This window comes from Marmota flaviventris, chromosome 12 (genome assembly GCF_047511675.1).
Source record: "Marmota flaviventris isolate mMarFla1 chromosome 12, mMarFla1.hap1, whole genome shotgun sequence".
Taxonomy (NCBI): domain Eukaryota; kingdom Metazoa; phylum Chordata; class Mammalia; order Rodentia; family Sciuridae; genus Marmota; species Marmota flaviventris.
Window position 1 is genome coordinate 73,088,848 of NC_092509.1, and position 16,485 is coordinate 73,105,332.

The following is a 16,485-nucleotide window of genomic DNA, read 5'->3' on the forward strand; positions in this document are numbered from 1 at the left end:
AGAAGACCAATCTTCACTTCCACTGTGTAGGGACCGGGCAGTTTCTTAGGGGTTGCTGTCTGCAGGTTAGGTATTGCCTTCTCTTGAATCTTCCAAACTTTTCCAGGCTCCAACTTTCAGCCATGCTTCCCAGAAACCATTCTGTGAGTTTTCTTGAGATGTTTTATCCTGCACCTCTCACAATTTCTCAGTCTATATAATGCCGCAGTCTGGCTGGGCACAATCAGGAGCCACTTGTCAAAAGAAACTAACTTTATTTTTAGAACCACACACGCCAAACAAAACAGCCTCTCAGGAAAAACCCTCAGAGCCTCAACTGCCACCACCGGCTTTCCACAAGCCTCTCTCTCCTCCCACAAGCTTCTCTCCACCTCCCACAATCCTCCTGCTCTTGAGGCCGATTGGCTGGGTCACGTGGGCGGAGCCAAAAAAGTCCCCCAATGAGCAGCTCCGTGGTCTGAAAGGGCAGGGAAACAGCCCAATGAGCATCACCGCAGAGGAGCCAATCAGCTAGATGTTGCTGGGGCCGAGGAGCCAATCAGCTAGATGTTGCTGGGGCCGCTGTGAGCCAATCATCAGCCGGCAGCTGGAAGTTTGCTGGCAGCTGGAAGTTTGCTGGGGCCCCTTCGGCTGTGGCTCTCAACAATATATGCTTTGGGAATGATTGAAGGTGGCAAGGATAATGAAGGAAATATATTTCAGGCATAGAAATTAGCCCAAGCAAAGGCCCTAAGTGGCTCCAGTGGCCCAAAAGGAGCCCAGTGACTTAATGGAGAAGTTGTCTTCCTAAAATACTGCTTCACTATTCTTTACTCAAAGGTCCCTTCCTACCCTCCCTTCCTTCATTTCATTTATTTATTTTTCCTTCCTTCCCACATATCCCTCCCTCTCCCTCTCCCTATCCCTCTCTATCTCCCTCTCCCTCTCTCTCTCTGTCTCCTTCGTCTCTGTGTAGTTCACATACCAACTTGCCAAGAAAGGGTCTTACTTTTCAATTGGCTTTATTACTCCTGGTGAGCAGAACTCTCCAGCCAAGCCAGATAAGAGACCATTCACAGTATTGGTTTCTCTCCAAAAGGATATGTGCATGGCAGGCCTTCAGTGCTTCAAAGTTGCCTCTGCAGTGTCTTCTCTTGCTCAGTTGAACTCATGCCATTTGTCACATACAGGTGACAACACAAAGGTACTCAGGAAGACACAGCTGTGTGTGCAGATTGGAGTGATATTGGATGAACTAGCGAGGATCAGGAAAAAATCATTATACAGGCCAAGTACAAGTACAAGAGAGCCTACTGTCGGCCACCTACTCTCTCCTTGTGCTGATAGATATACAAAGATCCTTCCTGTATACACTCAGCCTTTGAAACTCAAAGTCCAGCAACTATTGCCCTAAATTTCCTCCTCCTTCTTTTTATGGTAAGGCATCAGTTTATCATAAACTGCCAGCTGATCGATATCTGACCTTCAAACATACTCATGATGCTTGTCACCTACTGTGGATGGGACACATGCAAACTTGGAGGTGGTCCTATAGTTTTTCCTCAGTCCAAAGCCACTCAAGTCCAAAGCCATCTCAATACCCTGATTTCATCAGCCCAAAAGGGGCATTTGTTGAATGTCATTCTGGATGTCACACTGCCCAAACACCCATTGAACCCCTGCCTGTCCTCCTCCATTCCATCTCTTTTTTCTGGTCTTTAGCTTATCTTCTATTATTGCATTAAAATCTGGTTTCATCCACTTTACTCCCCACCTCTTTTCTATAACTGTTCTCTTTGCCCCCCTCAGAACCACTGCTTGGGCTGTCTTTGTTCTTCTTACAAAGGGAACTGTCAGTATTGAAGGCTCTTTTCAGGAAGGCAGAGAGGAGGCTCTTGTTTTACCAAGTGACAGTCAGATTCATTATTTGTGCCACTCTTCTCTTTCAGGCAGGCAGCAGACAAGCACATGCAAGGTACTGTGCATTCATGGGTTCAGGGTAGTAATGTGTGGGTGGGGTGATGATGCAGTTCATCACAAGAAGAAAATGAGAAAAACACCAGAGGGAAAGGAACAGAGGAACTCAAGAAAGAGCAAGAGAAAAAGAGATTAGGAGCTTGGGCCAGAGAGACCTATTAGTAATGGTGCTGGTGGCCAAAGACTTTAATATTTTGCCCTTGGGTTAGTGTTTTTAATGTCAGAAACTTTCAAGGCCCCATTCAGCTCAGGGGTTCAGTGGGTATTTGGGCAGTGTGACATCCAGAATGACATCCATCAAATGCCCCTTTGGGCTCCTTTTGGGGCTGATGAAATTAGAGTTGTCAGTGTAGGGACAAGCAGCTCAGCAGAGCAGTGACCAGGGAGGCTAGCCCGAGGAGGTGAAGCCACCGCATGCAGCCTCTCTTGGGCAATCTCACCAGGTACCAGACCCAGTGCCCCAAGGGCAGTGATTCAGCCTTCACTTCTCATTTGTCACCCCTATTTTATTTCTGTCCTTGCTAAAGGTGGTCTAGTGACAGAATTAAGCGAGATGGTCACCCCTGTGCAGGCAGGATGCCAAGTTCACACAGCTCCATGAGGACACTTGTTTGGATCTGCCAGGCTTTTCACACCCTGTGCAGCATCTCAGAACACCCTTTGATGAGCTGATTCTGATTGATGAACTGTGTTTGGAGACTGGCATTTAGTCCATGCTCAGTGCTGTCTCTATGACCACACTAGTGAGCACTGCTAAAAGGGAGGTCAATTAACTAATGCTAGCCACTGCTTTTCTTGCCCACAGTGCTCGACACTGCCAGTGGAAGGTCCTTTGTAGATTATTAACAACAACAATTAATGGAGGAGTAATCGACTGTGAAAGGAAGCCAGTTGGAGTGGTAGAGACATTCCAACCTTACATTCTTAGAGCCAGGCTCCCGGGTCAAGCAGTCAGTCAGCTGAGAAAGAGATGCATGTTTGGTTTTATGGGACAAAAATTTAAGAAATGCTGGCCTGGTGCTGGGCAAAAATTTCAATGCCTGACAAATTCTCCCTGTTGGATTTTATACATGATTCTGAGACAAAAAGTCTTTTCTTTAATGTGCAAAGCTACAGGTGCACAGGCCAGTCATTAAAGTTGGAAATGACATTCCTTGTGTGATTTGGGGCTACTCTCATAATTCCTTCAAAAGATAATTTGCCTAGACTCAGAGATAATTTCCAGTCATTTATTGTTGGAAATCCAGTATTTAAGATATTAATTCCTGCTAAACTGCAGAGTTCTCATGGGAAGTACAGCATATTGAACATTATAACTTAATGTGATCAGAATAATAGTAATAACCAAAGCCAATTGATCACTCTGTCATCATCATCATTACCATCATTACTACTACCACGTTCACCACAATCATCTTCATCATCATCAAGTAGTTAATATGTATTGGTATTGAGACATTTGTTCCAGGCACTGTTTAAAGCACTTGACATTGACGTGTACTGTTCCTTCAATCTTCATTTCAATGCAATGAGCTAAGTACTATATTATTCTCTCTCTCATTTTTTTTTTTCAGATGAAAACACGGGACCTGAGTATTTAAGTACGTTTGCTGAGGCTACCAGCTACCAAGTGTAGGTAACCATAATTCTAATTCAACAGACTCTTCTACATGCTCTGGGTCCACTATGTTGCTAGAGAAGAGCAAACAGATAAGTCTTAATTTCATTCCTGGGCCTTATGAAGAAAGATGTGCACAGCTACAGCGGCTTACAAGAGAGGCATGAGGTCACAAAGACTTCCTGCCTTTAGATTGGGATGGGAAGAAGGAAGATATGAAACCTGAGGCTAGATGACTTTGAACCTCTCTTCTAGTTTGTTCCATATTTATGACAGCAAAACACAAGTATAAATAAGACTCAGAGGATCAAGTAGCATGAGGCAAGCAAGGTGCCTAGGTGTAAAATGTAGAGAGGACCCTTAGGTTTGTGCAAGAGTAAGTCCTGTGCTCACAATCCTGAGAGTGAACACCTTTTGGGTTGCATCCTGAGCAGGTAAGTGTCTTACTGACCTCTTCCTGGTCTTGGCCCTAGTTGCAAAGACTAAATGAGATCCTTTGTGAAGGTGCTTGGCATATAGTAGGCTTCCTCTATACTAATTTTCTTCTTTTTCTTGAAACAAATACCAGGTCCTTCTTGAAGAACACAGTTGATTACAAATGAGGCATGAGATCACAAAGACTTCCTGCCTTTGAGTTGGGATATGAAGGAGTAAGGGTCTGATCACAAACTCCACCATTAGACAGCTCCACTTCCTTGGCCCCACTCTGTAACCCTTTCTTCCTCCCTAGGTGAAGGCCTCATTTCAAATCTGTGGAAAATGCACACATCTGCTGTCCCAGAGAGGATCCTATTTCCTGGGCCTCTCAGACACTGACTCTCTAGAACATTTTCATGGTGTTTGTGTGTACCCCCACCCTTCTGCCATTGTTTCAGCTATCCAAAGTGTACCCACATGTGACCTGTCTGAAAGAGGTCTCCCACCAGGGGGTTCATGTCATATAAGCATATAATTACCCTTTAGAAAAGCAGCTGTGATTCAGGGGAGCTTGTGGATCATTTTGTTAGACTCTCATTTCAAGCACGTTGCACCTAAGATTCAGGGAAAAGGAATGACTTGTCCACTGCCTGTGAGTTAGTGCCACTTGTAAGTAGAGCAGAGTCTTCTGCTCAGTGCTGTGGTTCTGGGTTTCTGTAGTTTTTCTGCACCGTGGGTAACATGTGCTGTCAGTGAGGGTAAATATGACTTTCCAGGGCAGGAATCATGCTCTAAACAACAAAGTCTTTTCCTTTCTGGAGAAAGCTGCTTGAACAAAGCTCAGGGATGATCTTTTCTCCTTGCCCAAGAATTCCAAATTTGTCCATCAATAACTTCATGGAAGAAGAAACTCTGTACTCCGGGTGCCTTCTTGCTGGAGAGGGAACAGAATAAATGAAACTGTGTGTGTGAGTGCATGTGTGTGTTTCTGTGGGTGTCTAAATGAGGGGTTATTTGGTAGCAGTTTCCCTTCCTTTCAAATCAAATTGTAGCATTTTCCATTTCAAGGACCTAGTACAGTGCTTGATGCAAGCCATGCTCAGTTTCTGAGCATCTCCCTATCCTCTCCTACCTTCTTGTATTCCCAGCACATAAGCCCCAGAGAGAAAGCTAGGCTAATCTTAACCATATGGATGCTGCCAACATAGCATAACAATTGTGCTTTAAGGGATTATTGTTTTATGCATCTTTCTCCGCCTTTCCCATCTTCCTAATGATGACAAAGTCACATGGCCACTTCTGTTCTCTTTTCCCTCCGGTCACAAAGTGCCTCCTACTAGAAGTCTGGTTACTTGCTAATTACTAATGAAGTCTGATCTGATAAAGCCCCCAGTCTTGAGGATGCTCTGATCCACAGAGAACTGGAGCTGTGTATTTTTTCTCTTTGGGAGTTGACAGAGTCATCATGGACCTCAGGTACAAAGTGCTTCTGAAAGAAATGCTTGTCTAATGATATTTTGCAAATTAGGGATTGAACCCAGGGCCAGGCACATGCTAGGCAAGCACTCTACCAGGGAGCTATAGCCCAGTCCTCAGGCTGTCTTCTGTCCTGAATTATCTTAGAAACTAAGGAAATTGTTTCTATGCATCATTTACCCAATATGTCTCTGGTGGGGGCTATGGATTAATAATTCTGTCTGGTCTTGATAATAGAAAAATAATTCCATTAACACCCTTTTATTTTTTTAACTTTGCAATTATACTTCAAGGTATTTCTATTATCTTCATTTTTTACTAAAAATGACTGGTCCAAAAATCATATAAGTAATAAGAGCAAGACTCAGGACTTAAAATCCAGGTACACTAAGGTCAGAGTGACACCAGATACTTTCAGATACTTCCCCAACATATGTTTGTGCCCAACTACTCCAAGTGTGGCCCACAGTCCAGCAGTGGGGCCATCACCTGGGAGCCTGGAAGAAACACAAAATTTCAGAACCTCATTCCAGAACTACTGAATCAGAATCTGCATTTCAACAAAATTCCTGGGTAACTCCTGTGCAACCTGAGGTTGGAAAAGCAGCACTGTGTGATAAAAATATATTCTCTACTCTATGATACTTAAAGTTTTCTTGTAGTCCCATTGAAAAAGCAAAAAGAATCAGGTGAGATTCATTTTAATTTTAATATTGCATTTTAACCCCAAATATAGAAAATAATATTTCCACATGTGTCAATATAAAAAAATGATTCATGAAAAATATTAAGTTCTATTTTTGTACTAAGTCTTTGAAATCTGATGTGTTGATCACTCACACATCTCTATTCAGGCTACTCCTATGTCCCTGGCTCAGGAATCACATTGACTCTCATATGGATGGTGTAGCTACAGAGCAGGATTCTCAAACTTCAGTGGCAATCAGAATCATCTGGGGGCTGTAACAACCCAGATGGCCAAGTGTCTGCCTTCAGAGCTGCCAAATCCAGATATCAGGGTTGGGACCGAAGAAGTGGCATCATAACAGGTTCCAAAAGATGCCACTGTGGCTGGACCTAGGACAATACTCTGATATCCACTGTTGCCTCATCAAGGGGTCATAAAGTTTTGGATTCGGAGGAGGGAAACAAAGAGAACTCGGACATGGAGGATGAAAATAAAATTACAACCAGAACAAGAACCAAAGCTCCTCGAGCTATAGATGCATCTGGGAAGATCTAGTTGTTGACAAGAAGGCCAATAAGCAGGAAGATTTGACCAAAGGTTTACTCTATTTGGGGAGAATGCACATTCTTATCCAGGCTCATTAACTGCAATGTTACTCTTGCACTAAAGAATACCTTCACCTGCGGGCTACTGGACACTTCCTTCAATCTCTTACAACCTCTGTTATCTTCTTCCTTAAAAGCCACTTCCAATCTCCCTGTTTTTTCTAACTACTTTCCACCTCCTTTTGTCCCACTTAGTAGGTCCTTTGGCTCTAAGGTTTGTCCCACCCACAGTTCATTGTGCACACTACAGCCAGAAAGACCCTTTACAAAGATAAATCCATTCACATCTGTTCTTTGACATAAATAATCCAAAAGCTTCCCCTTAACTTCAGTATAAAATCTAACCTGTTCCTCTGACCTTCGAGGCACTCTAGGACACCCCCTGATGATCCTCTGGTCACATGCACTGCTCTGCCCTTAGCACCAGGCTCCAGGACACTGTCCTCTTTGTTCTTTTTGAACAACAAGTGAATAAGCACTTTTCTGGATCTTGACCTTCACATTGGTGGTCCCTCTGCTTAGAACTCTCTTCCCCTCTGATTTTTCAGGCCAGCTGCTTCTTCCTTCAGGTCTGCTTAAATGCCCCTTCTTCCTAGAAAGCTCGCAAGATCACCCTATGGAAAGTGGCATTCATAAACCATAGTCCTCTTTGCAGCATTTGGATCATTTTCTTCATGCTGTTTAACATGATTTGTTCTGACATGGCTATTAGTGTGTACTGCTTCAATAGTCTGTAAGAAACTAGAGGAGCTGGACCATGGATATGATCATTTTTGTATGCACTCTAGCCCAGCACAATGGTAGATAGAACTTCTTGTAATTATTGCTTAACTGGATAATTCTGTCATGTTAATAAAGTATAAAGACACAAACAATAGAAAAGATGCTCTTGAATGTTTTCAATTGCTCAAGGCCATTGGGTGATTGCAGCAGAGAAAGGGATCTTCAGTATTGATATTATCATAATCCATATTAGCATGTTCAAAAATAATCCCCCCCTAAACAGAAAAACGGACCAGGTCAGGCTGGCTGCATTATGAGGTTTAACATCAAGAGGAAAATGTGTCAGTTATTCACAGAAAAATCCTCATCAGGTGGCATGGAGAACAATTTTCATTTTCTTTATTTGGACAAAAGGTAGAACCTGATAGCTCCTTTGCCGTTTTAAATTATATTGAATCCCACATGGTTGCTTACTATAGAATTGTATTTTTAGGCTTTAGCTATAATCTGTGGATGTATCCTGTTTCCTTTTATAGCCAGACCGTAGCTATCGATTCCCAGGATCTTCATTCCTCCCTCGTCTAGGTGCAAACAATATATAATCTTAGGCAGGGGTGATTGCCTCCTGCCCAGAGGGGGATTGCCCAAGAAATCCCAGGGCCAGCTCAGCGTGACCTCCTCTTCACTGCTGCTCATCCAGGGTGGGCTGCAGAGCATCAGTTGGGGGCTTCATTGCCTGAGGCAGAGATTCTAATAAATCAGCTAGAATCCCGCAGAGGGGCCCCACCACTTCGCATTTAGATGTAAGCAGACCTGAACCAGCGCTAACCATTCTTCATTATGCCAGGTGCCTCCTTTTCTCTGGAGGAGCCTTTTGTTGTGCCTGGACTTATAGGGAATCCTGGAGTCTGTGCTATTGTAAGCCACCAAGCTGGCTCTGTGTGTGTGGGGAGGTGGGGGGTGTGCACATGCTCATACGCCTTTTCTCCTTCCTTTCTTCTTTTTTTGTTATCATTAATAATGAAATATTGAGACCAGGCTGCTAATGAGCCTAAACTCCCTCCTGTTAGTTTATTTTTCGCCTTCAGACTGTCACTTCAGAGTAAATTACTTTTCTCTGCATCTTGTTCCAGTAATATCACACCAGCATGACCCTCCCCCTCCCACCCCGGTTCTAATTTCAGGGTTGTTCAGTTTCCCTCACTGCAGTTTACTAAGCAAGGGAGGTCGTCCCATCTATCATACTCAGACCTGGGCAACATGTCCCCTCCTGCAATTGAGACATCATTCTTGTTGCACTGGGGCGAGTCAGGTTTTAAAGACTTACACAATACACATAGATATGACCCATAAATAAGTGAATAAATAATATATTCCCATATCTGTATTTTTATTTCTTGATTTCCGTGGAAAAAATGATTTAGAGGCCATGAGGCAGAGACAGAGACTGGTTTTGGAGGGAGGGGGCCAAATAAAGAGACAAGCTGCAGTCCCCGTCATCTGCCACCGCAGCCGCATCTGCTCGGTGCTGGCTCCTGTTCATTTCATGGCATGCTAAGCATTTCCTTGTCAATTGGGAGATGTCAGGATGTGAAAACAACCAACATTAAGTAGATATTTTGTGCCAGCACGATAGCAAGTGTCTCCAATATGCTTTTGTCTTCTGTTCAAAGATGCTAAACTGGCCTTCATCAAACAGCCACTATCTCAACTTGCTTCTGCTATCTGTGAACACAGAGAACGAGGTACAGCTTTCCCTTGCTTTCATTTTCACCTGGCTTCTCTCTCTCTCTCTCTCTCTCTCTCTCTCTCTCTCTCTCTCTCTCTCTCTCTCTCTCCTCCCTTCCTCTTTCATGCTCCTTAAAAATGAGTGCTCATGTGCCTTTGCTTATATACCCCAGCTTTGCCATTTATTATGTGATCTTTGACAACTAATTCAACATCTCCAGGTCCATGTCCTTGTCTAGAGAGTGCTAGTAATGACAGGGTTGACATCATAATGTTTTGAAGACTAAATGAATTAATACATGTAATATGCTTAACACAATGCCTCATAGTTATACATGCTCGATAGAATTTTTCATCTTCCTTTCTTCTTTGGTTGTGTGTGTGTGTGCATGTGTGCATATATGTGTTTGTGTGTGTGTACTAGTAGCAATTCTGACCTCAGAGACTTAATTTTTACTAATTGGCCCCTGTCTATGCTATGTACAATAGGAATCACTAATACCCAGTCTGTATTTATTTAATTTTTTTGCATTTTGCTCATCATAAATGATTTTGTTTTTATTGGATTTTTTAAAACAAGGTTACATTATAATATCACTTATCTTGATTTTTGAGTTTTTTGGTAAAACTTTAATTTTGTGACCAAATAGAGTGCATCATGGGCCTTGCTTGCCTCGTCCCCCTATCTTTTCCTCTTAGGCTCTGTGCAGATGCTTGCAACAGTATATATTGTCTTGCTAAAGGGCCACCCTCTTGGTATTGGTCATTATAAGGGAAGGGAAGAGAGAGTCAATTTTACTCAGGAAGGAATAACTGTTTGAACTTAACATGAAACGAAAGCAGTCAGGAAAATACACTTTAGATCTGCATGACCTTGAGGTTAGGCCTTTGAATCTCCCCAGCTGATCCATGAAATCTCATCTTGCCTCCTGTGATAGGAAATGAATAAGGACCATCCTGGAGGTGGGGTCATTTATAAACCTGACCCTCTGGGTGCAAGATGGTGCTGATGGGAAGGTTGGAAAGTAGAGCTCAAATGGCATAGCTTTTCCTTTCTCATTTCCATCCAAGTGAGTAAGTCTGCCCCAGGGATTAAGCATTTTATGGGGTCTTCTGCCATGCTCATGATCAAGCAGGGGCTATACAGTATTTGTCCCTTACAGTCCTTTAGCTTTGAGAATAAATAAGCAAAGGAGAGGCTGATTGTGTGGGCTTCCAGGATTCCTTGCTAATACGACCATCTACCACAGTGTTGATTCCACTTTCCTTGATCGCTCAGGATACTGTTGGCAAATCATGCAATATTTTTTAAGCTTTGAGGTTCTGGAGGAGTGTTAGCATCTTTAAATATAGCCTTGGAAAAAGATGCTTTCTGTTAAATGTTGATACTTTCTTCCAGTCCTACACAAATCCTCTATCTCTCACTACCTTAATGGTAAAAAACACCCAGTGTTCAGTCTCAGCCACAAGGAAGTTACTAAGCAAACCTGATTCTCATTAACATGATACAAGTCTTTTTTTTCTCTTCAAATTGATTCTGGCTTGAAGCAAAGTGTCAGTAATGCCTTTGTTCCAATTTGTTCTTTCAATATTTGCCAATATGCCTGAAGAATATATTAAAATGTCAGAATTTGAAGCATTGGGTCATTTACCTTTGTAAACATGTGTCAAGGTCTACCCGAGTGCTGAAATCTCTAAGACAGTGGTGGTTCTTAAACTTCAGCATGTCAGAATACTAGGAGGACTTATTGGTCCAGAATGATTGGGCTCCATTTTTAATTTCAAATTAAGTAGCTCTAAAGGGTGATCTAATAATCCACACTTCTAACAGGTTTCCAGATGTGATGGTTAATGTTGGTTGTCAACTTGAATGGACTAAGAGACACATAGAAATTATTACCAAAAGGTGGGGTCACTGTAGAGACTATACCTGACCCTGCGTTGTTCAGAAGTCTTTGGAATTGGCTTGTGAGAAGAATCTGGAAAAGTTTGAAAAGCAGAAAAGAGAAAGATTAGAGTACCATAAGGGGAGTTTAATGGGCAATGGAGGTCTCAGAAAATCAGAATGCTGATAGAAATGCACACAGTAAAGGTTGTGCTCCTGAGGTTGCAGATGGAAATAATAACTCTACTGAGAACCGGAATAGAGAGTACACAGACTACACTCTGGCAAAGAATTCAAATGCTTTATGCCCATGCTGTGAGACTTTGTGGATGTCTGAGTTTAAAGGTGACACATAAGTTTATCTGGTGGAGAAAATTTCAAGGCAGCACAGCATTCAGGAAGTTGCTTGGCAATTGCAGGGTGCTTTTAACCAGATTAATAGCAAGAGCGGGGTACAAAGAACTAAATGGAAAGATTTTTCATGCTTGCAGAAAGTATTTAATACTCAGGGAAAAAAAAGTGTATAAAGTTCCAGCCAAAGAAGGTCCCGTTGCTGAAGATATTAGTGCCATTCAAAAGAAGACAAGTACTTTTCACTAGGAGGATAAGAATTCCTTGAGGGAATTGGCAAGACCCTACCCATCACACTTTCAAAAGTGTAAAGGTGTAAATTCATTTCAAAAACTTTCATTCGAAGAGTAGAACCCCAGGGTATCCTGCTTATTCAGAGTCACCTAGAGAATTGTTTTCCCGAAATTCATTTCCCCATATTCAGCCACCAAAGCACTCAGAAACAACTACAGCTGTAGTTCCAATACAGCTGTAGTTGATACAGCTCACACTGATGGCAGATCTTGGCATCATTCACATACACTGGTTTTTCAGGAATGCTGAATGCAAACGCTAAGGGTTATGGAAACTTCCACTGGGTTATCAGAGGAAAATTTGTGAGACTAATCAGCTTGTATCAGGTATAGAGTCCCCAAAATCAGCCTCTGATAGGGTGATGCATAGTAAAACTATGAGATTGAAGCCAAAGCTACAATGGAACCCTTAGAAGTTATAGATGCCAGGAATATGGAATACCTGCCAAGGAAAACTGTAGGCACTGAGCAAAGCCAATCCATGAGAGTGGCCATGTGGGCTGCAGCCAGTAAGGTCTCATACACAGAGCTACCTTTGGAGTTCACAGTGCTGTAACATGTGTCCCCGATGCAGACAGGAATCTAAACCCACATACACCCTGTTAGTTTGGGGTCTTGCTTTGGTCTCATCCTTCCTTTTTCATACCTATTCCTCCCTTAAGTGTGTAACCTGTTTCTTTGATTTTTACAAGGGCTCACAGATGAGTTTGCCTTGAGACTCTGAGGAGACTTTGGAACTAGAATTTTCAGCAGTGTTGGAACTGTTAACACCTTGGGGACTCTTGGAGATGGACTAAATGTACTTTGCATTGAGATGGACATGAGCCTCTGGGAGCCAAGAGCAGGCAGAATGCCCTAGTTTGGATCTGGATTGTCCCCCAAAGGTCTATGTTTTAAAGACTCAGGTGCCAGCCTGTGGCACTATTGGGAGGTGCTACAACTTTGGGGAGGTGGGGCCTAGCAGAGGGAAGTTGCATCATCAGGGGCATGTCCTTGAAGGGGTACACTGGGAATACTGCAATGCCAGTCAACCTCCCTCCCTCCCCGGCCCCCTTATCCTTCTTGGCCTACATGACACAAACAGGCATCTTTTGCCACATGCTTCTACCATGCCATACTGTGCCACCACAGGTCCAAAGTAGCAGGGCCAAGCAACTACGGACTGAACTGAAACCTCTGAATCAAAAGCCAAAATCAACCTTCCTATTTTAAAATTGTTTATCTCAAGTATTTTATGACAGTGACGAAAAGCTGACTAAAATTCCAAGTAACACTGATATTCTTTATTGGAGAACATGCATTAAGAACTTAGTTCATAAGTTCAAGTCAATGCTTTAACTGTCATTTGAACGATACTATAAGTTCAATGTAGACAGATAATGTCTTTTCATTTTCCCAATTAAGGTAGACTATACTTCTTATTTATAGAAATTTCTTTTTAAAATTTATATATCTTATATCATCCCTGTCTTCTTCTATGCCCTTGAAGTCTTTTCATCCAGCTTGTAGGTGGTGGAAGAAGATACAGGGGGGACACACCTTCTTAACAACTTGTCACAGGGGCAGCATGCAGTGCTGGAAAGAAGGGAAATGATATTGTTTAGAGGGTGCCTAAGAAGAAATAGAATGTGTTTCAGTGAATTTATAACCCTTTTTGCTACACTTACCAAGAATATTAGAAAATTCTATTTTGTGAAAATTATTCAATTAATAATCTCAAATTTTCACTTTGCATCAACATTACCCACATCCAAGATTAGTTGTTGTGCTCTGTGTTCCTTTCCTCATTATTTGTCATGTTGCAGTGACTCATCACTCCTTTCTATAGAGAAAGTGCTCCCTCTCTGTATACAGGGGTCTGAGGAGAGATAGCAACAAGTAGAGGGAGATGCCAATTATCCTTCCGAGAACAGTGATTTCATTTTATAAAAACTTCCAGACACTGAAAGGCAATCTGACAAACTCCCTTCTACTTTAGGGTACCCACTATTCTCACACTCTTTTGTTAATGGGGAAAGAAGATAAGTTGATAGGGAGTAGAAGGGAGGAAGAAAAGAAACTTTTCCTGCTCCTTTTTACCCATTTTGTTCCTTCCATATTTCAATTACGTGTAGTCTGTACAAGAACATGAGAATGAACATCTGGCTGGAGGTCAATTTTGTTGCAATCAGGATTCTGACAAATTGAATGATGTATAACTATGCATGTAGCCAAAGATCCTTAAAATAGCTCTGAAACCATCACCTGCTTGCAGACATATCATTACATATGATGAAATAATGTCTTTGTGTGTCGAGTAAGGTTAAAAAAGAGACATTCACATTGGAGTCAGTTTCCTTCCCACACCTTCCTGGAATTTACAAGGAGAGAATGAATTGTCATGAAGTCTATTCTGGCTGCTGGCAATTCTGCCCACATACTTGTTTATATACTTCTCCCTGTCCCTTCTGGGGCAACTCGTTTCTGTATAGAAAGTCTAAGTCATTGAAGAAAGCTCCTCTGTAGAGATTTTATATCACTTAGAGATCCTTAGGACAAGGAGTTGGTGTACTGAAACCATTTCAGAATAGCAACAAGGTATTAAATATGCATAACTCCTTGTATTTTTCACAATAATGCTGCATACATGTTCTATGTATAATTTGCAAAACAAATACATGGTAGGTGCTATTTATCTCCAATATATAGATGGGAAAAATGACATGCAAAGGGGCAGAGTGACTTTGTCTAAGGTCACAAAAGGGACTTTGAGAGGAAAGTATGACTAAACTGATACAAAAAGCCTTAATGGAATTTTGGATCCAAGCACGTGCTAATATACTCCCCAGTCCCTATGCTAAGGGACTCCTTTCTACTTCTTTCATATAATCTACCTAATAAGAGTAGTTTGTGAAGTTTGTGAAGTGAATTTCTTATATAACTGTAATAAAATTTAGATGAAATCTTTTTGAAAATGAAATTCGCAGTGTGCTCAGCCATTAGCTTAAGGGAATTCTAACATAATAAACACACATTCTAGACATCAAATTATTTATCTGCAGTGAAAATGATGATGTCAAAATATCATAGACATAGCTTAAGCAAGCAAATCATCAAAACACTTCCTATCAGCCTCTCTGCATTCATGAAGTGAATAAAATACTGCTCCAACAACTCCTACATATTTCCGTCTTCTCATCCAACATACTTTCTGGGAAACACATATCCAGGTAAGCTCAAGTTGGATTTATCACAGAACCTTGGAATGGGTTCAATGACCTAGCACTTCCATTACATTTTCTTTTTTCAAAAATGTATTATCCCATAATCACCAGAAAGGTGATTGTGTGAACATCTTCTGTTCTTATCCTCTCTTTCAGTTTTCATTTGTATAAAATTAAATTAGGGAAAATCAGGGTAGATGTCAAAAGAACACCCAGTAGTTTGTTAGGAAGCAATGATAGACCCATTCCACCAGTTTTAAATTTCAAGGTCCTGTTCTGGTTACAGAGGGTCCTCAACTGGGTAGAGGTTCCTCTAACTGCACTCTCATGGTGCAAACTGAATTTTTTTCTATGACAATGTACTTATTTAACCTACCTTCATGATTATCAGATGAAAGGCATGCAAAATGACCCCTAACACAAAGACAGGCTATAAAGCAAAGAGGCAACAGTTTCTCTTCTGCTTTCCCAGAAAGTGACTTCTCTTACATCTGTGTATACAAAGCTCCCTCTGGAATTGTTTTTTGTGTTGTAACCAAATGGTGGACGGTCTGAGGTACTGCAGAATATGTTGTGGCATATCCTGTGAATTCCCTTCTCTCCAGCTTGGTTTTAAATGACCTCGTGATGCTGACTAACAATTTGGGCTTCATCCAGAGCACTGAGCCTTGCCGGCATTATGATTACATTTTTTTTTTGCATGGTCTACATTGCTACATTAAACTCCAGATGCTTTCTCGCAAGACACTAAATTAACATCACACACATTTTTAGCCCATTTGCATTACACTAGGATCACAGGAGGATTATCCCCCAGAAAAAGGTGAATGTGTGAACATCTTCTGCTCTCTTCCTCTCATCGGTTTTCACTTATATAAAATTAAATGAAGGAAAATGAGGGTAGATGTCAAAAGAATATCCAGTAGTTTGTTAGGAAGCAATGTCCCTATCAGGAGAAAACAAATTGCTATCCTATGACTGTCAACAGATTGACATGTTTTATGAAGTGCAAGTGACAACCTTTAATGTAAGTACTAACAAAATTACTGTTGGAGGGCTTTTTTAGAAAACTAATATTCTTTATGACATGAAATATATTAAAATGTCAGTGTTTTAACCAATGTTTATAAAAATATATTACGGTCATTTATTGAGTTTATAAAACACGTTATGGACTAACAAGATAAAAGATGCTCTGCAAATAAAGTTGCTATTATTTAGAGTATATGTCTGAATTTACCAAGCATAGATAGGTAGCATATTAGATCTCATTTTGAACTGGATGATGCTACAGTTTGGAAGACAAAGAAATTGGTCTCAACAATGTTTAGAACTTAATCAAATTTGTTTGTACTTCTGTGTAAGTATTTTCATGAAGTCTTGTACAACTCAAAGTATTTTTATTATCTACCTAAGAAATTGGTTCACAAGTCTAAGACTGCAATTGCCTGTTGCCTTATAATTCTATGTACTTAAATGTAACTCTCATTAGAGTCTCAGCTTCCTGAATCAGGCTAAGCACATTGTTTTCTATTTTGGTCC